The 26456-nt window shown below is 38.8% G+C and overlaps 1 long non-coding RNA gene across 1 annotated transcript in view; it reads right to left on the minus strand.

The window, feature by feature from the left end:
• The window catches only part of LOC146332925 (uncharacterized), a 58448-nt gene extending 33027 nt beyond the window's left edge, over nt 1-25421 (minus strand). Inside the window, exon 1 of the long non-coding RNA XR_014771291.1 lies at nt 25385-25421. This is a non-coding gene — a long non-coding RNA (uncharacterized LOC146332925). The remainder of the gene's footprint in view (nt 1-25384) is intronic.
• Between the last annotated feature and the right edge of the window lie 1035 nt (nt 25422-26456).

Below are 26456 nucleotides of genomic sequence, written 5' to 3' on the forward strand. Positions count from 1 at the left end.
GTTTCATTCATTATTTGTTGCAGAGTTGTTACAATATCAGAATTTTAAACTTGGACACAATACTAGTCTAAAAAAACTATACTTAATAGCTTTTTTGATAAGGCAAAAACAAAAAAGTTCTAAGGCACACAAAATAGGGTAATTTCTGTTTTTTAATTAAAAAGCTGCACACTGAACACTGTCTGGTCTTGCTATGCTATAAGCCAAATATCAGGCAAGCCGATGTCTAAAATAGAGGTGCACAGAGGATGAGCTGAATATTGAATGAATTGTGTCTCTTGTCTCTTAGTATTTTATTGTTTTTGAACACAAAGCATTGAAAAAGTGATAAAACATGAAGTGCTGCAGAGATCAAGATTTCACAAGTCACATTAAATGAGGCAAATGTTTTAAAATCCATTGGCAATACAATCATTGTGCCCAACAAGCACTGAAATTATGTAATATTGTTTTATAATCAATTTGGAAATACAGTAGACTTTCACACCTGCAGACTGTACTTTTCATTTGTCTTTCTCTCTATTTTAAACTAAACTAAGTTTTATGAACTGTCTGAAGCCCCCCACCACCAAAGGATGTAGAAAAATCAGGAACTTAACAACAATGTTTTATAATTCAAAAGATTCTGTTCTGCATTGCAAATAGAAACTCTATAGATACACATTTAACAACAGTACAAACAAATACCATTCAGATAATTGTTCTTAGTGCCTTAAATCAGTGACTGATTAAAGCTGATACAAACTTTTTTAACTTTACTGGAGTAATCATGGAGCCGACTTTTTCCTAATAATAATGAGCTATTTTAAATAGAAGAAACATCTGTTTTCAATGGGTTATTTGTATATGTATTTGGTTGTGAGTGCATCCCTACATCATAGGTTCATCCATTCCACTTTTGCCACATCCCCCCACATCTCAATTGAAGCACACGGAGAATAAAGCACAACCACACTTTGCGTATGATGATATATGTAGACTTGAAAATTGAGGAAAATCGATGTGTTTTAACTTAGAGTATCTACTTGAACACAAAATATTTTTCTTTTTTAATCTTTTTAAAACACCACAATGCGGAGTGCACAGCAGCAGCAGCTCATTTAATACATGTGAGCAGATGAAGGTCAAAGGCAGGTTCAACTGCATATGTACATCTTATACATATGCATAAAAAAAACCCATCAATCTTTGCTGGTTTGAGGGGGTGGGCGAAAATTTGAATCACTAAATATTAAAAACAGCATGTGGACAACTATACAGCACATGACTTTGATCATAAAAAAACAGCAAGAAACTGCTGATGCTAGACATCAGAGCAGCCATTCTTGTGTTTAGTGTTTGACTGGTAGATGCATTCTAATCATTGCAGAACCGGGCCTCCTCATGGAGCTATCACCTAAAATTGCTATGCAGTCTGGATGGGTGGTGCTATAAATGAAATATCACTTTCCATTTTATCTCCAGGGGCAGCATGATGCTCCGAACCAATCAGAACCTCAGAAGCCAACCCTTGACCTTTTTCATCTCAATATGACTACCATTATCTTGCAGAAAATTAGAAGCGTCTCGCTATTGTTCAGTAGCGACAAGGGGTGGAGGTTATTCAAAGATAAATGCTCTGGTGTTCATGATCCATGCGGCAATCACACCCCACCAACACAGAGCAGAGGAGGAACATGTCTGCTGAAGCCGTGTGGCTGCATGAGTGCACATGCGCACATGTGAGGCGTTGTGTAAATGGATTCATGTTGATTGTTTGGTGCTGATGTAGCTCTGCGTTTGCCTAGTAAACCTGTCTGTCGGTGTTGGCCGAGCAGGTTTCAATGGATGCTTTTGTATTATTATGTGAGCACTAAAATGAACAGCTTTAATGCACAATTTACAGCACAAATTTGGGAAGGAAACCAAGATGATTATACAGCTTTGACTTCAGTGGTCTCCATAGGCAACTGGATCACTACTGGCTGTCTTATAAACAAGAGTAGTGAGAGGGATAATATCCTCCTGGTAACAAAGCCATTAGGTGACGAATGTGAATAGAGCTGATGTAGGACTTAAATTACATGACAACATGATGCTGTGGGTGTGAAATCCAGCTGAGCATCCGTTAGCCTTTTTACACATTCTTGCACACAGGTAGACACACAGTACAGGTATGAATCACAAATACACACACTTAAAAAAGATATACTGCATATTATTTTCTCTCATAATCTGTTATTATACTTCTGTGCACACTTGAGCTGGACGTCATCTCATATCTTGTGTCTGTGCAGCTGTATTTTAATAGGTAGCTCTACTACAAAGATTAATAACTGTATCTGAAATGCATCCATTTCAAAAGAGCATCTTTGTACTGAGCCGCAAATTTCACTCCTTTAAAAAAAAAAATCAAAGACTGTACTTTTTATCCTCTTAACCTTTAATGTTTGCTAACCCTGATATATACACTTAGATGTTAGTTGTCTTTGTTTCATTTTGATAGACCTATTTCCACACAGCATTATTAATGCACAGATTTTTTTTCAGATAGCAAATTTTTCAAATTTATATTATAAGAATATGCATAAAAATAACATAAAATCCTGTCTTATAAGCTTGTTGTAGTGGGTGAATCCTCAGTCAACTGCCATGCAATTAAAACCAAACTTATTTCATTATACATTACTAATATGTAGACCTTGCACTGCTAGAAATAACCTCTACTCCTCTGCTTTCTGATGTCTTTCAATGTGTGTGACTGTTCAGTATAAAATGAGAAATCTAAATTTGATTTCAGAAAACTGAATTGGAACATTTGGTGAAAATGTACCCATTATAATCACAGTCGAGTTCAAACTATTGAATTCAGTTTTTATTATGTCTATTCCATTCTATTGCTGTAAAAATTCATTTACTCACTGGTTGAATATGAGCATGAAATATTAAAATTATATGAATCTAAAAATAAGCTTTGCTGACAGTCACATACATTCTGTGGCAGACACCTTGTCCATGTTTGCAGTCCTAATTAACCTGAACATTAGTAAGGATGACAACAGCGACAGAGTATTTTATCTTGCTCTTGGCTCCTCTTCAAAGTATTAGATAACTAGAAGTTTACATAAATGTTCATGAAAAAGGATAGATATTTAAATAGATACTTATCTTTGCACTGGCCTACTTTATGGTTTTATTTCAAAATCACCATCCAAATTAAAAAATATATCACTTTGGACGTTGAAATCATGAGAAGGAGCCTTTATTCTCATAATCAGTAAACAAACCAAATGGTATCAATAAGGTTGTCTCATATTTTTCTGGTTTTAGCTGCCTTAATAATGGCAAAACAGCTAATAACAAATATGTTAAATATGCACTGTTTGGGAAAAGAATGAAACTAACCATGAATTTTCAGCAGTGAAGGACTTGCAAATGTTCTCCTGAATGTCATAAAACAGCAGGAACTCGGCTGTTCTATCCAACATATGTCAATATCAGGATATGCTTCCTAAATAAATTAATATATTAATATTTTTGTTCTTTTTTTCACTTCCAACATTAGTTATTATCTATTATGATGCATGCATAATGTTACAGAGGGTCACAGGATAGTTCTGCTTTAAATGTTATATTTCCATGATTGGTTCATTCTCTCCATTTCCTGTTCATTGTGTGCGAGCAAACTCCATTGTCTGTGGGTAGATTCTGCTCGGCCCTCAGAGGGGCCATCCCCAGGGAGCACTGCATCTTTTATTAATCAGGGGCGCTGCGCCACAGCCCCGCTTATCTAATTTAGCAGCCCGCCTCAGATACAACTATGTTGGGTTTGGTGTGGAAAGAAGGGACAGGGGTGTGGGGGTGCAGTTGGGTGCAGATAGGATGGGGGTTGGGGTGTTTCCTTCGTTTTCTCCATATTGTGGGTGATGCAGGGGGGCGGTGAAGGAGCGGGGGAGACAGGGGAGGCAGCGACTTATCAGACACCTCGTCACCAAGTTTTAGGACTGAATCACAATACAGCAAATTACCTTCTGCTGACAAGAAAAAATGAGCATGGCCCCCATATGAAAAAAATAGGATTGTCAGGGAGAGGTGACACATTGATTGCTTAGTATGCGCATCCAGAAGGCTGGGGTTCAGAGGCGTCCTCCCTATATATATGTAGAAGAGGTGCAGCAGTGCACAGCACAGCCATGAGGGGGAATGAGAAATTGAAATGCCATGTTAGATTGGAGTCCCTTCCTCAAGCCAATCTCTCTGGTCTTGCCTGGTATAGCCCATAGTAGACCACCATATCATACAACAGCCACACGTCTTATAATGGCGATAATCTAAGTTCCAACCACCACTAAAGAGAAGACAATCTGGCATCAGCAACATTAGAACGTGCAGGTATATACTCAGATATACAGCATACGCATGATACTCATTTAAACACAAAACACGAGGATCTGCTAATTCAAACAAAACACACAAGCATAACCTGCTCTCTAGGTGTTTCATCCTCCTTTCCTGGTCGTCCCTCCTCCCCCTTCTCTCTCATCTGTGTCATAGCTCAGATGAATCAGTGTCACCGGTGTTGAGAGCACTTACTGTCAACCCTGGCGCCCTGGGCTACGGCACTGATGGACACAAACTATAAAATATCAGCCCCCTGGGGAGACATCGCTCAAGCACTGCCCCACAGCCCTGAGGGGGTGTGATCTGGTCAGTGTGTATGTGTTTGTTTGAGAGAGCAATAGGGCAGTGGGTTTGTCTGTGTATCAGTTGTGATCCAGTAAGTATGGTGTAGCAGTGTGTGCAATCATGTGGACAGTTTCCACACCATTTGCATTAAGAAAGAGGTAAAAGGGAATCTCATGGTACAGAAGAATATATAACTACATTCTTTATATATTTTCTGTTTAATAGTCTGCTTTAGAAGTATAGAAAATATAATAAATGTAATATTATTCCCCTGAAGGTTTCTGTTTCTTCACCGCCATCCCAACAACCCAGTCCCTCAACCAAATGCCATAACTCTGTGTGCAAGCTCAGCCCCTGACAAAAACTACAAGTAAGCAACTGTATAGGAAAACCGCAAATGAATCAATCAATAAAATCAATGGCTCTGTCTGAGGACATGTCCCGCATCAGCTGATAAGTGGTGTAACCTCCCCCCTCATGCTTTTGTCAGGCACAGGGAGGGTATGAACAGTCTGCATGGTTAGATTTAGAAGAGGGACAGGAGGCAAATCAGAAGAAGAGGGACAGAAGACGGTTTTCAGTCCTCTGATGAAACCTCCCCACCACCCTCCATTGGTCAAAGGCTACAACTCCCTTCTTTCAATTCTGCAAGGTCAGGGTTTCTGTGTCTTGGTGTGTATGTATGTTATGTTACATATAAGGAGCACACCATAGTTGTGCACTTTTATATATTTATAGATTGAATATTGTAAGAAAAAAACACCAATTTACACAGATACACTTGTCTCCTAACATGCCTTTACCATATTTCCAAATATTGACTATCCATTTACAGTGTCTGCAGTGTGTTGCTGCTTGATTCGCCTAATACAAGTGTATTAACAAGGCTCCTTTGAGATTCAAGGACAAAGGCATTAAGAGGAGGAGGAGGAATCAAGGTGCAGAACAGTCTATTGTTGCCCTATGGCAATGGGACACATGGTGAAGCTTATGTTCTGTATATACTTTTACATTACTGTGTTAGTGGTGGAGCTAAAGGACTTCTTGAGTGTCTTGGAGGAACACATGAATGCAAATAGGTAAAATCAAAGGAAAATCACAGATTGCTGTTTGTCTGTATTTTTCTGTTTCTCAGCTCAATGCCATAATGGAAGAGTCATGAGGCCCAACATAAGAATTGCATGATCAAAAACAGTTATTCTTAGTGCCTGGCAGGTAAATGACAGAAGACAACAAAGTCTTCTCTGTTTGATCAAATGCATTCAAAGATAGATATAGGTATTCAACAACCAATCAATTACAACTGTCATTGGTTTTGTTTAAGGACTTTGACTGGCTCGAGCCTGACCGATACTCACTAGACTGCATTTTAATGCAATGCAATATCCATGTTTAATGAGTAGAAAGTGCCCTATTCTTGATCCAGTATGGATAGAACAACACCTCATCTTGTACAAATAAGTCTTAATGCAAAACTCTACTGCTGTCTTCTGATCCAACTAAGCCTCTGTGAGGTAAAGCAGGTGGGCCAGTTTCAAGAAAAGAAAAAGAAGGGAATTTTCAGTAATGGGAGATATAATACATATGTTGATATAGACGGTAGTTGGGTACAGAAACCCGGTGCCAACATATATATGGCACATCATTTCAGTGCCACATGCCTGAGCTGTTAGTTGAAATAGTTGCCATGTGGTGCGACGTTACGGACACATCACCAAACATGCCTAGTTAATATTACTGCAGCACTATTTCTACAAGACTCTGGCAGCAGGTGACCAAATCCATACATCCAAATTTCTCAGTTGAAAGGCAGAAAAAAAAGTGTTTGCAACACACAGGTCTTGGTCCTCAGTGGTCGGGATGAAAGTCCTGTGCCTAACCATCTGAACTACCATGTCTTCCTTTTAAATGATGTGTCTTTGTTGTTCTTTATACTATGTCCCAGGCATGTGGAATAGTTGAAGATGTAACCAATACACCTAAGTATCGGTGACTGTGTGTTAGGCTACAACAAGAAGCACAATTTCTTTATTTTACATGAAAAACTTGCATGCATTTAAGTATGTATTACATCCTCATGTAGACCAGATCTCACATACCAGTGAAATATGACTTTGGAGAAATACCTTCAACTAATTAATATCATCTCTCTATCAGTCTACAACTGAACAAATTAACAGAATGATTAAACAAATGTGTTTTTTGTGAAGTCCTGACCACATTTTATCCAGAAATCAAGGTTGAAATCCCAGTTGCTGCTCACCAGGGTGGCTGTATTTCACTTGAAAGCGGGTGGTACGAGACACCCAGCAAATGTTTCAAAATAATTGCGAGTAAAGGGGGAAGCATCTGGAGATGCACAGGTTACACATAAAAACAGAAGGATGCACTATGCTCAACTGCTTCTGTGACCTCATGCCAAGCACATCAGCTGGCAATGAGGAGCACAGATATAAAACACTACAAGCCATGTGTTATAATGACTTGTCATGTGTATCTATGATGGGGGAATCACTAATGATGACGATAGCAGCCTTTTCTCAGGTTAGCAAATATGATCATATTTCTACAAAAGCATTTTTGAAAAAGTATCGGTTCAGGCACTGTTTAGGTACTGGATACCCAACTGGACAGTCTCCATAAATGCAACTTCCAACTGGAGGGATGGACAGGGGACTGTTTGAGAAGAGAAGAGGGGGACTGCAGACCCTTGTAACAGTCACTTAAGTTAAGCACTAGTCTGCCAGGCCTGCCGCCACACAGTAAAACTCATCTATAATTTGTGATGAGTGTAATGCCATCTCCACTTCATGATTATGTGATATTCTTCACCTCTGCCATAGCCAATGAGGCCAAGAGCTGGCAGTCTTAATGAGGTGCCTCAGAGTTCAGCTTAGGGGAAGGAGAGGTGGGAAGACGGGGGTATGGACAGAAAAGAAGGACGAGGGGATGGAGAGGCCTTACGCAGGCTGGATAAACTGATAATCACAATATTAAGAAATACATAAAATCTTGGGCACGTTTTCCGAATTATTATCTCAATAAAGTGTGATTGAGTAGGGTGTGCTAAGAGCCAAAGAGTCATGGTGACAATAAAAACAGTGAGAGAAAGTCATTAAGTCCTTCCTCAGTGATACAGACCCCAAAAAACACTTGTTAAGGGAAGCGTGGCATCCTGGGTTTGTAGAGGATTATGTCCACCGAGGAGATCTCATGAGAGAGCCCCTTAGACTCATTTTCAGTGAAGTGCATTGCTATGCTCTTATGGCTGGTCTAGATGTTATGAATAAGTAAATAACAACATTTTTCCAGTCGTTTAATCTCTGAGCACTGCAATTAGTAAGTCTGTAGTTTGTGCTGCCTTTTTTTTCTGCCCTTATTATTGTTATTGAAATGTCACGCTCTTATTTAGCTCAAGGATGAATAATAAATAAGCTATAATTACTGTCTTGAATGAGCCGACGGCTTGGCTGGGTCAATGGTAAAGGGAGACCTGCCCCCCCCCCTCCCCTCCCCATCTACTTTCTCCCTTTTCCCCTTCTTCTCCCTCTCTCTCTTTAATTGGATCTTGTAATTAGTTTCTCTGATGGATCTGGGAGGTCTGAGGCATCCTCTACAGCGTTCATTAGTGTTCTTGGAGGAGGGTGAAGCTTTTTAAAAGCTCTGCCTGCTCCGTCCCTCACATGTCATAACACTAGATATGATCCTGCCCAAATACAATAAGAGCATCGTTTCTAGTCTGGCTCAGGTTTGACTATATAACACCAAAACAAAGTAAGTCGGCACCGTGGGCCTTCAGGGAAACATTAAGGCAGTCCCAGTATAAAACAAATGGAAATGCACTCTTTTTCATCATTTATCTATTTAGGGGAATTTTCCAATCCAATACTGTGGGAAAAAGCCAATGTAACGATGGTTAGCACAGTGAGAGATGAAGAGATTCTTATTTCCTTTAAAGAAAGCAAAAAGACTATCAGACACATCCAGATATCAGGTAGCAGTGTGATCTGGAATCTGAAGTAAAATGTCCTTTGGCTTACTATTAGAGAACTGACCAGCCTCTACAAATTCTTTTTTTTAGATGCACACACACTCACACACACAATGTTCAGACCTATAATATACAACCCCCCTGTAGCACCCCAACACCATTTCCCCCTTTTCCTCTCCACCCTCCGCTGGCCAGGCTACACTAGACATCTCTCCCTAATCAGCAGCCTCGTCTCGCTCAGACTGGTTGCCATAGTAATATGCCGGCTGGTCGACATGGCAACCACTCTGAGGTCCACTATTAAATGAAGAAGAGTGGAGGGAGGGATAGGGAGAATGGAGTTGGGATGAGAGGGAGAGGAGGAACGGGAGAGACAGCGAGAGACAGAGAGAGATTGTCCAAGATGGGGGAAGGGGGTATCGGGGGGTGGGGTGAGGTGGTGGTGGGGGGCACAGAAAAATGAAAAAGGGGAAAAAAAGCATAGAAAAATGAGCACAAGGAGCGGGAGAAGAAAAAGGAGGGGCAGCAGGAGGAGATAGGGAGCATCAGTAGTGCTGTTTGAGCTACCTACTGAATTGTACGGTATTAAAAGCTTCTGATACGTGTCGCAACAATGCCATTAACCTAATGCATGACGTCAGTTACTTAATGCCTTACACTTATAAATTTATACACATGAAAAATGCATGTGCAGTCTGTCCCAATCTAGATAAAGGATCGTAAACTAAAATCACGTTTTAAGAGCTACTTACAATATTATTGTCAATCCACATCAGACATACCTCAAAAATTATATAAAGGAATTAATATTTATAAAGTATGAAGGTTTTATGGACCGCAGCCCATAATAATGATCAGTGAAGGCATGTGAAAAGTTTATGTTAGAATAAGACAAAGGGGCTACATTACTTCTCCTTTGATTTAACTTCCTATGGAGCCAAACAAGGAAGCAGTTACGGCTTAATCAACATCAAGACACCGCCCTTCAAAATAAGGCAGATGCTATTGGTACCCAGGCTGGACTAACCAATGTGGCTATTTACACTTGTGTGCTATTAGCACCTGAGGCGTAAATGGTTAACGTGGCCATTTACATCCCCCATGGCACACACAAACAATGATCTTTCCCTAAACTTAGTTTTGTTTCATAACTTAACCAAGTAGTTTTGTGACTGAAAACTGAAAATAATCATTAAACTGTAACTAACAGGTACCACTAACTTCACACATCTGTCAAATAATGGTTAATAGTGGTGGGTCGCAAATCCCAGTCTCCCGCAAGAAAGCCCTGTGCTTAACCCACTCATCCATCAAAGCCTCTCATTAAAAATGAATTTGTTGCTATTTATAACTAAAATACAGGGGTCGGTGTGAATAGCCAAATTGTTTCCATGTGCCTATTTGTATCCAGGCACAAACAGACACTGTTAAAATAATGTTTCTTTTAGGGACCATCCTGAATTTGATTCACCTCCTATGCTTTTAGAACATTTGTCACCTCCCTCTCATCCCGCTCAATATGCCACACTGGCTGAAATATGTAAAAAGTGTCTATAATTTCAAACTACAGTGCAAGCGTGGCTTTTTCTGGAGCCATCTCTGACATTTTGCCATCACTGGTGAACCCTCTCCAAACTGGGGTGAAAATTCACCAGGGCACACATGCCTCCATGTGTCTTCACTGCAATCTACCTCAATCACTCTGTTCTCAACCCATCTCCTATCTCACTTACTCTCAGTTTTTCTTTTCTCATTTTTTATTTGCACCTCACCTATATCTTGGTGTCTCCTGCTACCACTGTGCACAGCCCCTCTTTGACTGGATCTCTGTCTTGCTTCCCCAGAATGTCTGATTCTCTAATAAATGAAATGCCATTCCATCAAGATGCCACCACAGCAGTGACACAAAATAGCATTTGTTGCCTTGTGTGTGAAATTCCTTCATGAATTGGAGCCCTCTCTTTTTCCCTGGAGCGTCTTATGAAAGATAGCTAATTGCATGTCCGCATTGTGCCGTCAGTCCCTGCTTCCCTAGCGCACCATTCAGAGGCAATTAAAGTGAGCTTAAACAGAGTAAGAAAGTGCGTCATCCTCTTAATGCAATTAAGGAAGTGTGCACACAAACATACAGTAATACTCTGAAACACAAAAACAGGAACGCATAGAAAGAACACAGAAAAAAAAAAGGCAAGCGGAAAAGGTTCATTTATCAGGCAATGTAAGCTCTTGGCTTCATCATAGGTGACAGTATCTTTCATAGTCTGAGTTTCATTGCTAAACTAGGTTGAAAAAGAAAAACATAAGAGCCCCAGCTGCTGTCTATATAGATAGATTTTAAACATCTTATTTTTTTAACACTGCAAAATGCTCTCTATAAAGATAAAAAGTACAGCTCCAAAATCATTGCTCGATCTTGAGTATGTATATTTCTGTGCATGCTTTGACTTCTGAATGTCAGTCAAGCACTATGATATTAGCAATTGTTACATTTATACTGACTGGGGAGGGTTAACATCTGAAATTAAAGTTAAATGACAGACTCAGCCTGACTGAGTTTTACAATGCGTCTCTTCTTTCCTTCATTCCAGTTGATAATGCAGATTTTTAGCTAGCTGGCAACCGATGAAAGATTTTGTTAACTTTGTAACTAGTTACCAAACCACATAATATTTTAGATAAAGTTTTAGCTGGCTAGCAAACAATATTATGTTCAATTAAGTTAATCAAATAGTTAGCTAATAAACAATGAAATGTTTTCTTAAGGAATACAGAGCAGCCGAAAGTTAGTGATTTTCTCCCGTCTTTTATGCTTGCTAGGTTCTGACAGCACTCAAAATTAGTCATCTATTTATATCTGTATTTATTTAATTTATTTATCCATTTATTTTAATCGGGGTAAGCAAACATCTCCATATTGATGAATCTCTATTTCATTTTGGTTTGCATCACAGAGCCCTGCTTAACTTTAAATCTGGATTTACTCATTTTGAACCTAGTTTTTTCCTAAATTCTGAACTAATCTTCAATTACATTCATCTCTGTCAGTGCAACCCAGTCATAGTCTTATGTTTGTCTGGTTTTAATAGTCCTACTGAGGCCAATTTCTAACAACTCTGGAATCACAGCAATGTTTCAAATCTTGACTTATTATTCTGAGATACCTAACATGCTAGTCACTGGCCATGCCTCTCGCCGATGTTGAGAAATGTTTTCCAAGCTCCTGAATACAGCACGAAGAATGAAAGAATTACAAGTATGTACTGTAGGTAGTGGCAGGATCACGTTTACTAAATAAGTCTGCATTTTTCTCTGTTATTGCATTTGGAGAGAAATAGTTTGATACAATAAACAACACCTTGAAGCATACATGCAAACAGACACGGGGTGCCTCTGACTCACAAGGTGAAATGACAGGGCTCTGGACAGACAGGTTATTTTCATGGTAACAGTCATGCTCCAGCACTTAAGCCAAAGACATGATATACAGTGTGTGATTACAAGCACTAAATGATCAGCTAAAATCAAGCAAGGCTTCATTACAACACTGCACACCAATTTGAGAAGCAAACAGCTGCTAGTTATAGTGTAATTTTGTATGTGCAGATGCCTTGTTATTTGTGGGTGAGCCTACCTTACACTTGTCCCTTCTTATTTTGCTGGTAGAGAAATTGAATTTGAGTTTAAGTCATTTCATAATTCCTATTCAGGCAGGCTGGAGATTGGTTTGAGAAATATTACTAGTTGTTACTCTATTTAGCACTTTGTGTGGTAACCTAATCTCCTCAGTATTTTCATTAAAGGGATAGTTCACCCCAAATGAAAATTCAGTCCTTATCTATTCACCCTCATGATGAAGGTTGGGTTTGTTTGTTTTTTTGTCGACAAAACACTGCTGAAATTTCAGGAACAGCATTGCAGATTCTCCCAAAAATGGGAGTAAATGGTGACCAGTTTTCAAACATAAAAAAACAGAATAAAAAAGTAAAATGCCTCCGTACCGCTTGCCTGGTGTAATCAAAGTCTCCTAAAGCCCCAACATGCCAGGTTGACTAAAAAATATTATTTACACCATGTTTTTAGCCTGAATCATTACTGTAGATGCTTGGCTTGGAGCTACATCGACATGCACATGCACACTGTCTGAATTCTGTGTGTGTGGTGTGACGGTGTGCCAACGGCATGTTGGGACTTTAGGAGACTTGGGTTATGCCAAACAAGCAGTAGTTTTTTTTTTTTTTTTTTTTTTTTTTTTTTTTTTTTTTTGTGTGTGTGTGTGTGTGTGTGTGTGTGTGTGTGTGTGTGTGTGTGTGTGTATTCACCTACATTGTTTGGGAGAGTGTGTTCCTGTTATGTTTTTGTTTTCCAGTGTTTTGCTGACTAAAAAAAACAAACTCAGCCCTCACTCAGCATGAGGGTAAGTACATAATCACTAAATTTTCATATTTGGGTGAACCATCCCTTTAATATTTGGTGGCACAGCCAACCACAGCCACCCAGGGCCAGAGTGGAAGCTGCCCAGTCTGTGGGGGTGAAACAATTGAATAGTATGGTAACTAGAATTTTTCAGTATGGTTATACTGAGAATGAAACCACAGTCCAGACATTTTACCCAAAAGTGTGGGTCAACCTCACACAAATTGCAGCGTAAAAAAAAATAAACAGATTTTGTGTCCTCAGTGTGTTTTGAATGAGCAAAAAAGGTCTCAAAGAATCATCACCATGAAAATGCTAGAGTGTGCTCATACCAAAAATACCTTTTTTTAAAACCTACTTTTGCATCTAAAGGTTAAGAATGTCCTTTTACATATTCACTATACTGCATCTAAACACGTCTCGTGGAAAACAGTTTCTGGTCCATTGTGGACAGCGCTGAATCCTTTGTGTGGATGTCAGACGAGGAGACATGCATAAATAATTTTTTAAACATGGATGGCAATGGGAAATTGTGCTGTATACTCTCAATTTCTAAATACTTTTGATATGTTATAAATGACATATTTCTGAGATAAGAACAGTTGAAAGAGTCTCCATTGAAATTTGTGAGGGGTATCATCAGGTTTAACACTACATGGACTACTGCAACACTCAGTTGGCTACTCTCCTCTAGGCCTACACACAAACATGTACGCAGAAGCACATTCATGGAAACAACTGTGCTTACACAGGCCACAAGCTGCAGCATGGCATACACACAGACAGTGTATCTTTTGTTAGACATGAAGGCTCCATAATTATCATTGATCGGCTCATTATGGTGTATTACTCACCAATTGGATTTTCCTAAGATTCAAGTCAAGTTCATTGCCTTTCAAGTGACCGGACCTAAACTGAGCCGTCTAACAACACATCTGTCTCATCTGACCTAATCTGCCTATGAGTCACCATTAGACAGAGTACACAGTACACAGATGACAATGCAAGCATTCACACTTATATTCCAACACGCAAACACAGACACACACAGACACACACACACACACACACATACACACACACACACACACACACACACACACACACACACACAAATAGCACACAAAGCTTATGCTTTATATTTTTAATTCACAGTCTCCCAATCAATTTTGGTATTTTTTGTCTTTCCTTGACCTTTTCAATTTTGTCTTTTGCCACCAATACTGTTTCTGTAAAGTTCACACACGCACACACACACACACACACACACACACAACATATATATATATAAATACAACTGTGGGTATTAAGAGCAGCAAGTATACTGTATTTCAGTGGCATTTTGATGCTGTGAAGCCAATTAAGAGATTTTTACCTTTTCAAGATTTAATAAAATCACTCTTGTGCACCATAATTTCATGATCTTGTTCAACAAAATAAAAGCTCTAAGGGTATTCTTTTGTTCTATGCAGTCAATATAAGACACGCCTTAAAAGTGGGGACACTTCTCTTACAGCCCTAAACTACAGTACACCTCACACTCTACTGTAACTGTAACAAAAATTACTTCGAGATGTTCAGGTTGCTGTTTGTAAACATACCAGAAACATAGCTGGTTGTTCAGTCTCATTCCCAGCATGTCAAATACCAATATTTTGGGTTGGAAAAGTTTACCAAGTTAAGCAAAACAATAAGAAAACAAGAAGGCACGGATGGAGCGATGCAGATGTAGCCACACACTTCTGGTGGCTCATGATGATCAAGACAGATTTTTTAAAGACTCTGTATTAGGAGAAATCCTGCATATTCTTCCTTTAAACTGAGATAAATATATTATTACATTATTGAAAGCCCAGTTATACTGATTCACAAAATTTTAGCAAGGTCTGTGACAGTATGCCCTGTCTTAATGCTTGAAAATATCCTTTACTCTGATGCTAAAACATCAGAAAGACACAGGGATAAAGAAAGAGCAGCATTACCATCCCACATTGAGAATATATGTCCACTCAGAGCTGTGCATTGTGGAACCAAGTATGTCTGTTCAGTTGGACTACAGATATTTGTTTGTACTGTCAGAGAGCAGAGCTAGGCTGTGGCCTATGTACCCTGGGGGCCAGTAGCTCTGTGTGGCAGAGGGGGGCATGTTGTCTGTATCTGTCTGTGCAGTGCATGGAGGGACCCAAAGGCAGAAACTGTGACCCTAAGAGTGCTTGGGGTCTCTTCAATTAGCACACTGCAGTTCCTCCCCAAGCACGTCTTTTCATGCAATTAAAAACTGGCCAATTTATTAGACCACAGAGTTTGTTCAGTGAGTACGACCCAACCCAATATTTCTGTCCCAAATCCCAGCCTGTCCACCTCCCCCACACACACTGACCTTTTCTCTTTTCTGGGATACGTTTCTTTTAAGTAACTGCTGCAAATATAGAGAAATCTAAGATATATTTTGATCAAATCATTAATTGCTGCTGGGTTGTTGATTGATCTGCAGAGAAGAGCTTGTATATTGATACTAACTACCTATTTCCTCCCCATTTAAGACAGACAGTGAAGAAGAGGAAGAAGAGGAAATAAAAAAAAAACACAAAGTGGGACTTTAAGTTGGGTAAAATATAATACTATATAAATATAAATAAAATATGTGATGTGATTAGTTAGAATCAAGCAATGTCATGTATGTCTTTCTAAATATAGTAGATGAAAACCTTTATTGGTTAGCAGTTAATTTGGATAAACTAGACCATAATTATCCTGAGACAGATGGAGAATCATACAGCTACATTTCTTTTCTCTCTGCACTTTGCTTTGGGCTACACTCTAGACCTTTTGTAGTCATGGACAAGCTGGGCTCTAAGCCCCAGGGCATCCTGAACAGAGCTGAATCTGAATTCACCTCAGTCCCACTGTTATCCCAGAGCTAGCTAACACTGCTGGGTGTGCCAAATTATTCTATAATTTAACCACGATATAGCCGAGTCGCTACTTAAACACATGAGTGGTTGACAACATGCTAAGAAAAACCGAAGATTGCCAGTTACAAAAGCAAATTTCTTTGGTTTTCTGATGATAATATATGTGTTTACCCTCTACGGTGGTACATGCTATTAGAGATTATTCACTGGTTTGAAGGTTTTCTACACGCCTTCTTTCAAAGCCATTGTAATGCAGAAAATTATATTAAATGACAAAATATCACAGACAAGGGAAACATGCTCAATTCTGTATTATGTATAAAGACCGTAGTATATTTTGTAAGAGATACAGAGCTGCATCTAAAACATTGTTCATTACAATCTGCTATATAAACAGAGACTCCAAACAACCATGAATCACTGCAACAAATTATTATACAAATAAAAACAAGTGTTTTTTTTTATTCTATGAAATGGTAGACTCTCAAATTGATGTGTTGGAATTCTTAAGTATTGCCATTCGATATTATGATTTATTGGGATTTTTGTTAGCTTTTTTAGCACTAGACTATGAGACAAACCTGAATCAGACATTTCTAGAGACTGTATTATGACTGATATTTGCAAGAACAAAGCACATCACACATGTTCTGTTTCATCTATACTGCATAAAAAGTGGTAAATAGAATGTACTAAAGAATGAATTTTAAAAAAGTGTATTTTTAAATCAGGATGACCAGATGAGAATGGGTGAAATTCAGGACGGGGAACTGGGGATGTCATGTCAGAAGGATTAAAACAGAATAATTTAGAGTAATGACATTTGCTATAAATATTTTGAAGATGAGTTACAGATTCTGAGGATGATGCGAAGCATAGTGTCCTGGCACAGGTGACAGGTGTATTAGACATTTTAAATGTCTGTTCAGAAAATAAGATTGTCATTAAGCTGTAGGTATTTGCAAACTCATTTTTTCTTTTCAGATTTTTTTTTTAAATCACAAATTCCTCTTGCAGTGGTGGCTGCAATCGCTGTCATCTAGTTTAAACCGGTCAAATGACATCAACAGCCTAATCAGAGCATTAGATAAAAAAAAACACATCAATAATACTCTTACATATTGTACACAAACAAAGAGGACAGTTTTTTAATTACTAAAAGCAGGAATTATGGCCAACATAAAGGATTTTATCCAGATATTTCTGTCGAATTCATGTGTTGTTTATGTTGTCTTTTACTACAACGGTTAATTTTTTGGGACAGAAAGGACAGGATTCAGGATTTGTGACAACTGCTTGTAGGGTGAGTCTGGTCACCCTACATTAAACCCACTGGGAATTTTGATTTTTGACCCTTTGATTTTGCTGTAGGTTTTCAGTGTGGGGTGTTAAAGCCAGAGGAGCAGAGTGAGCTCACAGTGTGAGGTCAGCAGCTAATAGTTTGTTTACACAGAGCAAAGGAACGATATGTCTGTAAGTACGAGCACACATGTAGTTAAATGTCATGCCGTAAAATTGATTTTTCATTAAAATAATTTGATCATGATCTTGATGCTAATTTTAATTCATGTATCAATCTTAATATATCTATATCATTCAAGCACAGGCTAAAGTGTGTGTAAATACTTCCTGGAAATCCCTTTTCAAAAGTGTGGTAGAGAACCTGATTTAGCTGGTTTCCAAAATTATTTGTCCCAAAGACAAATGTACAGCAGCACAACAAACATACATGCAGACGATTCATAGTTGCCTCACAATGAACTACTTGACTGCAATGGGGGTTTTGTCACCTCTGTTATTCAGCCAGGGCAGTCACCATCACAACCTATTCTGACACCAAATGTAAAGCCCAACTGCCCTCCAAATCCCTCCCAATTATAAAAGGTCCTTGAGTTGCTGTTTTGCCCCCTCTCCAGCTCCTGTCTGATTACTAAGTGTGGGGCGAGCTGCGCAGGCAATCAGCCACAAAGCGCAGAGGACCAGGAGGACTAGGGAAAAAAATCAAATCCAAAACACTGCAAAAAATAAACTAAAGGAGGACTTCTGGACCGCAATTACAGGCCATCCAGCCAGGCCTCTGCTCCAGCACTCAAGACCTGCCGTGATTTCCGACAGAAAAGGTTATTAGTTTTTATTGGAGGAAATAGATGCTGGGTGGCTTTAAATGGCACAGTAATGTGGGGGGGCTGCAGGGAGGCCTCCTGACCCAGGTCTCCCAAGGGTCCCATTGCACTGCCGGAGGGACGCACAGAAGCCATCACACACCCTCTCCCGTTCCCCCAGCCCTGCATGCCCTACAGCTCCTGCTTGAACTCGAAGGCGGAGCCCTGGTTGTCGGCCTTGAACTCGACCTGGAGAGCCACTTCTTCTTTTTGCCTGACATCCCTTTAAACATACGCATCATTACTGATGAGGTTTCTGTAGTTGCACATTTTCCCTCTGTCCTAACATCACAGGTGAGAATATCTGATAAATATTATCACCTTCTCTGTTGTAATTTTTTTTCTAACTTAGGTTGGTGGCTATTTCAGGACATTTTCTTTTAAATTTATGATTTTTATTACAATTATTGTTTGGGGTGTTATGATTTTCGAAACTAGGGATGTTGATCATTAATTGATTAATCGCCTAAAAGAATTTAACCCCTTAAAAAATTTATTGATCAATAATTAATCAATGGTCAAGAAATGGCAGGAGCTGTGCCTCATTTGACATGTTTGTCTGGGAGAGGTATTTGTTGAATAAAGAAACTTAAACTTAAAATGAAAAAAAAAGTATCTTCTTTATTATTACTGATTAATCGATTGATAGTATTTGTGATGGCAGTGCTCCCACTGCTGTCTTTGTGATATGCAGGTACTTTCCAGGTAGAGATAGGTGGAGCCAACTAACCTGATGTCTTGCCCTGGGCAGGTTATTTAGGTTGGTTCCTCATTTCCTTCTCTCTCTCTCTCTCTCTGCATCACCATCTGCCTTTTCAGTTTGGTTTTCTTCTTTGTTTCGCCTCCACACACCACACATACATTCAGCACTGCAATCATTTTGCCTTAGTTTCAAATAAAATATCATTTAAATGCATTTAAATCTTGTGTGATCTCCCTCTTTGTCTAGGTCACTGAGCCTGGGATGTGACAAAGTGGGTGCTCGTCATGCCTTTGGACTTGAATTAGGTTCAATATTTGGTAGTTTTAAGTCAAATTAGATTTGTGCCAGTTTTGTGATACTTTGTCCTGGGCTTTTGTCTGTTCAGAGTGATAAGTACCTAGACTGCCTCTCTGACTTGTTAGTTGCTGGCTCAGCTATTGGATAAGAAAAATGCACAAAATTTGCAACCCTACTTCAAACATTTCTTTTAACACGGACTGTTATGCCATTGTTAAATTATTGAGTCTTGATTTATAAAGATTTAAGATCATCAGGTCATTGGTTTTATGTCCTAACAACCATCATGTACATTTTCAAATTCTTTTTTGTAAAAAGGTAGTCTTCATTAAAGTGTTTTTTCTTTGGACACATGCCAGATGCCTGCAAATGGGTGAGGATGTAAAGAAAAAAATACTGAGAGAATTGTTGATTTTCCCTTTGATTGAGATGACTGAAATTGAAAACTCAATCAATTTTCCGATTTCATACTGAAATTGTGACACCCATAATTACTATATATGCAGTTTTTAAAATATTAATTAACGTAAACAATATATATATATTTTAATGTCTTTCTGCAAAAGTGACTAAAGTACATTTAAATTAAAAGTGTTTCTTCAAAAATAGAGTGCATAAAACCCTGGAGTTTTATTTCAAACAGTCCATTTACACTGATATTCTGCTACATAAATTTTACCTCTACATTTTCAAGCTGTGTTTGCGTGTCTGTACACACACACACACACACACACACACACACGCATATGCCTCTAACACAGCAGTGGCACATGTGAAAACATTATCAGCAAGCGTGGCGGCTGCGTGTTTGCTCGACTTGGTGTAATGACTGCCTGCAGATTTCCTGTCACGAGCACGTGAGTCTGCGGCTCCAGAAGGAGACGAGAAGTATGCGACCATATTTGCCTTTGTGCTGGGCTGCCAGTGTGTGTGTACTCTACTGTGTGTGACGTTATTTCAAAATGTGTAAGCTATGATCTGCCTGCACCAGATGAAGTGCTCTCCACGGGGGTCGGTGTGTCAGTGTCCAGTGATAGGCAGTAATCAGACATGTATGCTTTTATCAGCCAGAGGAAATACACAGAAATGTTTTTAATGATTTTACTATTACTGTATTCCATGCATATATGATGCAACATCTCAGTCACTTAGGTGTGTAAAATGCAATTACTTTGATTATGACTGTGTGTCAAAATATGTCACTGTATGTCCAAGTAGATAATATGTTAATGCCATCTTTTGTGAGTGTGTGCGTGCATGTGTGTTTGTCTTCATTGTGCTTGCTGCCCATACTCTCCTTTCCTAATCTGTATTCAGGACAGGTAAGCTCCAGCACGGACCCACAGCTCAGTAACTAATGGAGGGGCTGATGGGAGCCTGATGACGACCACAGGGCCATTTGTACACACACACACACACACATACATGCACACACACACACACACACACACACACACACACACACACACACACACACATACATGCACACACACAGTGCACATATACAAACACAAACACTGGTCATTTCCAGCCACATCTGCACCCTGCATCATGGAGGTAGTAGCCAGGTAAGTTAATTACATGACCATTTAATATTGGTGATTTTTTGCAATTTGATCAATTTTATCATCTTTCTGAGTAAGTGAGTAACAATTATAGCGTAGGGCATCATCCTCTCCTGCCTCCGTTGATTTTGCTGCTGCTGTTGTTGCTGCTGCTGCTTAGATTCCTGCCTTTAATTGCCTCCACTGCAAACTTTTCCAGCGAACCACTGCCCCTCTAAGTTGATTGCCAGGAAGTGCAGGGAATTAGAAAATTAATGTCACAGCAGGGTCAGTGCATTAGAGTGGTGCACACGTAAACTACTACAATGGGTTTGTTCTGCTACCTGCGATTAGACGTTTACACAGGTGTTAAAATGTGTTTTGTTTTGCACAACTTTCTGCCTTAGAATTAATTCACTGCATATTAGTCCCGCTGTCTGACACGGATGGTTATAACAGGTCATCTCTGTTTTACAAAAAGAAATCTGTAAAACAGAAACCAAGACCTCTCCCCAAAATATCTTTAAAATAAGAGGCATGTGTAAGGTCATTCAAGTCGAACATGTAGACCTGACTGGCCTCTAAAACTTCACAGCTCTCTTTCATGTAGAAGCATCCTGTTTCCATCCACTTCTCTCCTGTCCTCTCGTGTTTTGTCTTGACAATTTCTCTCATAGGGATGCACCTGAACTCCAACATGTTATTCGGGGAAGCACAAATAATAGCAATGGACAGAAATATTTCGTGAAAAAAATATTTCCTAAATGAACAGCAGTAACATTAAGGGTAGAGATGTTCCAATACCATTTTTTCCCTCCCAATACTTATTTCAACACCTGAACTTTGAGTATCTGCTGCTTCCAAGTACCAATCAGAACCAGTACAGTGAAAAATATTCTTAAAATTCTTAAAATGAACAAATACATAGGGAGAATGAATGCCACAGACCATGACTTTGCCATCCTGGGGGAAATCAAGGCATACAGGACACTGGTGGTAGTAAGTAACAGGATCCCATTTCAAGGTTAAACATATACGTGGCATCGGATCATGCATAGACTTGTGCATTTGCCGATACCAATACTAGCATTTTAGGCTGTATCTGAAACATTTTCTCATACTGTTATCAGTATTGGAACAACCCTAGTTAAGAGCACTACTTTTTACTTTTCTCAAGTGCTCATTTTTAATGTTCTAATGATATTATAATATGAATTATATGTATAATAGTCTAGTATTGTGAAATGCAGTATCATATCAAGAAATGCAGTGTCATTGCAATTTAATATTAATCTATTTTGTGCCTTTACTGTGAAGAGTTCCTATTTCCAATGCAAAACAGAATATCTTCTATTTTTTATTTTTAACTTAATGTCCCCCATTTAAGGGAGGGGAGTGTGGGGAGTACAGTCTGGGGATTATATGCCAATATTAAATCAACTTGATGCTTTATAAGTGCAACAATTGCATTGTTATTTAATATTAGGTTAGAAAATATGTATTTGTCCAACAAGACTATAAACCACACCCACCACCTCTGATCTTCTATATGAATACAGTTACAGTGACAGACAGTTTTGTTTGTTGAACAGATACAGATACAGATAATGATGCCTCTGTTCACCTCTATTCTCTCATACAGTATCTGTTGATCTCGTCTAGTCAACTTTTCTTTTCCCTTCCTGTCGTTTCCTTTCCTATCTTTTCTTTTCCTTTCCTTTCCTTTTTCCTCCTCCTCCTCTGCTGAGCCTGGGCCAAAGAGCTGACAGCCAGTGACCTAGGGGCCTCCAAGGCTCCCAGGGAGAAAGGTAATGGGCCCAACCCCGGAACGCACTCTCACTCTCGGCACACATGGGGCTGCCGGCAGCTTTGATCCAGTAGCCCCTGCTCGGGTCTCCTGACGCCTGGTGAGGAAATTCATAGGAACAACTGGAAGAGGCCTGTGTTTATTCAGCTCCTTTAATGAGGAGGGAGACGGATTATCGGGGCCCTAGATCTCCCCAAAAAAACACAAGGAAAGAAAACTGCTGCTCCTTCCAGATGTTGCTCTCTCACCGGTCACTCCAAAAGAATCCGAGACAGAGAGGGAGAGAGCGAAGGTTTCAGTATGCAGGAGGGAAAACTAGTGGTCGGCAGGAGTATTTCCTCGTGTTTTCTCTGTTCTTCTGTCTGGCCAGATGTGGGAGCTGGCCAGCCCTCTCTGGGTGAGCCCAGAGGAGAGCAGCCGCCCAGGCGCAGTGGGGAAAGCTGGGGGCTCTGAGAGGGAGCTCACAGACATGTGTTATTTTTTTGGGAGGGGGGGGTTAGATGGTGTAGGTTACCAAAGCTCTCAGGCATAAGCTTTACTTTAAGCAATTTGTGCTGTCTTAAAGAGAAAAAGAAGCCATTTCCTGAGCCTGTCATACAACCTCTAATGTGTTATTTTTTCAATTTTTTACACATAGCCTCATTGTAATCCTAATTAACATAGCGAAGCAAGTGACGTGCGAACAGACGTATAAAGCCCGTCTGTCCCAGGAATTGAAACTGAAGCCTGATCCACACATATTGTAGCCTACAGGTGGTGGAAAGGTGGAGCCCCAGTCATGCTAACACCACTCTACCTGTAGACATGAAGCAGACCCAGGCTGTGTGTCAGGCTCTTGACCCTTTTGCCAGCAGACTGACCAGATCAATACATCTCTCTATCGTCAAACCATTTAGGAGAGGATTACGGGTCAGCCACTGGTCACAGACCCTCACACACAGAGGGCAAAGGTCAGTCTGCGGTGCAGATCTACATGTTATTTCCACACATCAGATCTTGTTCAGTATCACCTATAGCAAAAAACAGCTTTGTAGTGCAGTCTGGACCCTCATTCTTTCTCTTTACTTGAAAATCATCCCTGTTATAATCCACAACAACAACAGATCTTCCTCACCTTCATCGTCTGAACAGTTCACCCCTCTGGGTTCAAGGTCGGGGCAGTGGCAGCTCAAAGAAGAGGTGCGCGTTTGTGTGTGAGGAGGCTTGTGAGAGGTCAAGTTCACTTAAGAACAGTAAGCAAGCATGAAGATGTTGACAGTCAAATTGCTCTCTAATGGTTATCCAGATTCATGCACATGTACATATCCATAAAGAACCACTATGCCTGTGTGTGTGTGTGCAATCAAACAAATGATCATGTACGTGCAATAATATAAGTGCACTTCACAGCTATAAAATTACACTTGAGTAGATTATTAAATTAAACAAAATAAAACACCATTTCCCTGGTGTTGATGAGTAAATCTGCTCAATACACACAGCTAATTTGAAAGGATTGCTTGAATTGTCTGTTATATTAAACCATCATAAAATTATCCCATAAGAACGACTCGCGTTAATATAATTATCGGCTGCCTTAAAATCAATCCAGCTCTGACAGAAGAAATTTAAAATGCTGAATGCGTATCTATGATATCAATAAACAAGTCAATTTAATCAACCATCATTGCACATAAAATGCTTCATGTGATTTCGTACTTTCTTAAGATTTAGTTCTTTGTACACTTCAGTGATAATACATCATCATCTGATTTTTTTTTTTTTTTCTAATAATAATTTGTAAAGTGAGATCTGAGAACTAAATACAGTTTGTTGAAATATAACATTAGAGTTATAAATGTCGTAAAAAGCATTACATGTCTATAACAATATTAGATATACACAATAAAAAGCTATATAGTATTAATTAAGTCTTTGAACTGCTACTACCTTATTTCATGTCTTTTATCATGTTGGAGTGATTTTCCACTATTCTTTCTTTTCACTTGTTCATTTATTGGTTTATTTGTTTAAAACAGGTAAAGTACAGAACAATAAAAGTATTGCAACAGATACAGCACAATGCTGATTTCCACGTGTTGTCCCTGGTTGTGTACATACTGTATAATTTTTTTTTTAAAAAAGTTCAATTATGCGATCTTATAAGAGAAACATAAGAGAAACTATGCTAATATAAACAGTGACTATATTCATACATATAGAAAAATAATTTAGCATATGTATTCTACGTATTGTGTTTCAGTTGTTTATTTTATCTTGTTTTGTTTTTAGTCAGGAACTATCAAACTAACCATTTGATTATCTATGTAACGCACCTCGTGACAAATGATACAATCATGTTTTGGTTTGGTTATGCACAGTAGTTTGTTAGCCATCTCAATTTTCAGGATTAGTTCTAATAAATCAGTTATTTTTTAATTGAATTATTGATTTTTTTTTATGGTTTTACAATTCACTCACCAGTGGCAGCTTGAGAAACAACGTAGTTAAAGAAAAAAAGAAAGAAAATCATACCCCTGATTACTTTCAATCATCATCAAATTTATCTGCTCTACCCAATCACACGTTATTCAGAGCAAGGACATGGTTCATTCCCAAAATGTCATCCAAAAGAACCTTGACATGTTCTTTTTTGACAATAATAGGCTATGGTTAAGAAGTAATGTAATATGTGCATGTAATGGATATATCAGTGAGGACTCTCTCCACACTCTCTCTTATAATTTTAACTCTAATCCTCTATCTGTTTTTTTTCCTCCAGCCAAGTTCTCAAGAGTTCGAGTTTTAAGAGATTAAATCTTTACAATATAAACTTTCCTCAAAGAAAGTCTTTTTCCTGAAGTCTCATACATGTGGTGAAACTACAATGGGGAAAAGAAACACTTACCAACTATGAAGCAGAGGAAACCTTCCTTCACAGTCCTGCAAAACATAAGAGAAGTGCGTCATTGTCTACAGTCTTCAAACATACTTCAAATTATTGTCTCAAAGAAAACAAAAAGTGAACCGCAGGTCTGACTGGCCATGTTGGTTTATTACAATTACAATTCTAAATCTTTTGCAAACATCCATCTTACTGACCAATAATATCTGCCCCACGGCTATACTAAGCTTGCAACAAGATTTTATGTATGAATGGATAAAACCTGAATAATCTGGCAAATCACAGACAGCCATTATCACCATATTGTTATTTTGCGCTCATTTCTGTCTGCAGGCTCTGCGCTGTTTGTTATGAAGTTATATTATAACCTGAGGATAAGAAAAAGACACTGCACAGACATATTATGCATAAAATACATAAAAGACACCAGACAGACTTCTCTCTCTCAGAAAACAAAAAATGTCTATAGGGCTGGGAAATATGGACATAATCAAATATAACAATATTTCTTGCCTACCTGTTCTTTATGTTGTAATGTATGTACTGTTACATGTATGTATTGTATATCTAAGAAAAGCAGCAGCATTTTGCTGCAGCTGATGAGGATCCTAATAAACTAAACTAAACCTGAACATTGATAATGTGACAATATTGTAGGGACTCTTGATTCATTCACAATTATCTGATACAATCCTATCCAGTCCCAAACACTCTGTTGTCACTGTAGGATAATTTGTCCTGGACCTGGACTTAAATAGTCTGACAAGTTCAGAAAGATACACACATAGTTTTACTGTAATGCAAATATAATGTAAGGAAAAATACAACAATTAATCAATTTGTTAATAGGTATATAGCCCAGCCCTAAATGTATATGTGAAAAATCAAAAATACACTTATCTTTTACACACCCATTGCATTCTCAAGTCATTCTAAAAACTTTTTGTACAGCAGCTCAGATCAAAGAAAACAAAACAAAAACACACTGCTGCACAGTGTTCCTCAGTCATCCAAAATCTTCACTTCCTTCACCAATCATTAGACGCCTTGGACCCAAAGCAAACCAAATCACTGC

Source organism: Lutjanus erythropterus, chromosome 1 (genome assembly GCF_056507025.1).
Source record: "Lutjanus erythropterus isolate fLutEry1 chromosome 1, fLutEry1.hap2, whole genome shotgun sequence".
In the NCBI taxonomy this organism is placed as follows: Eukaryota; Metazoa; Chordata; class Actinopteri; order Lutjaniformes; family Lutjanidae; genus Lutjanus; species Lutjanus erythropterus.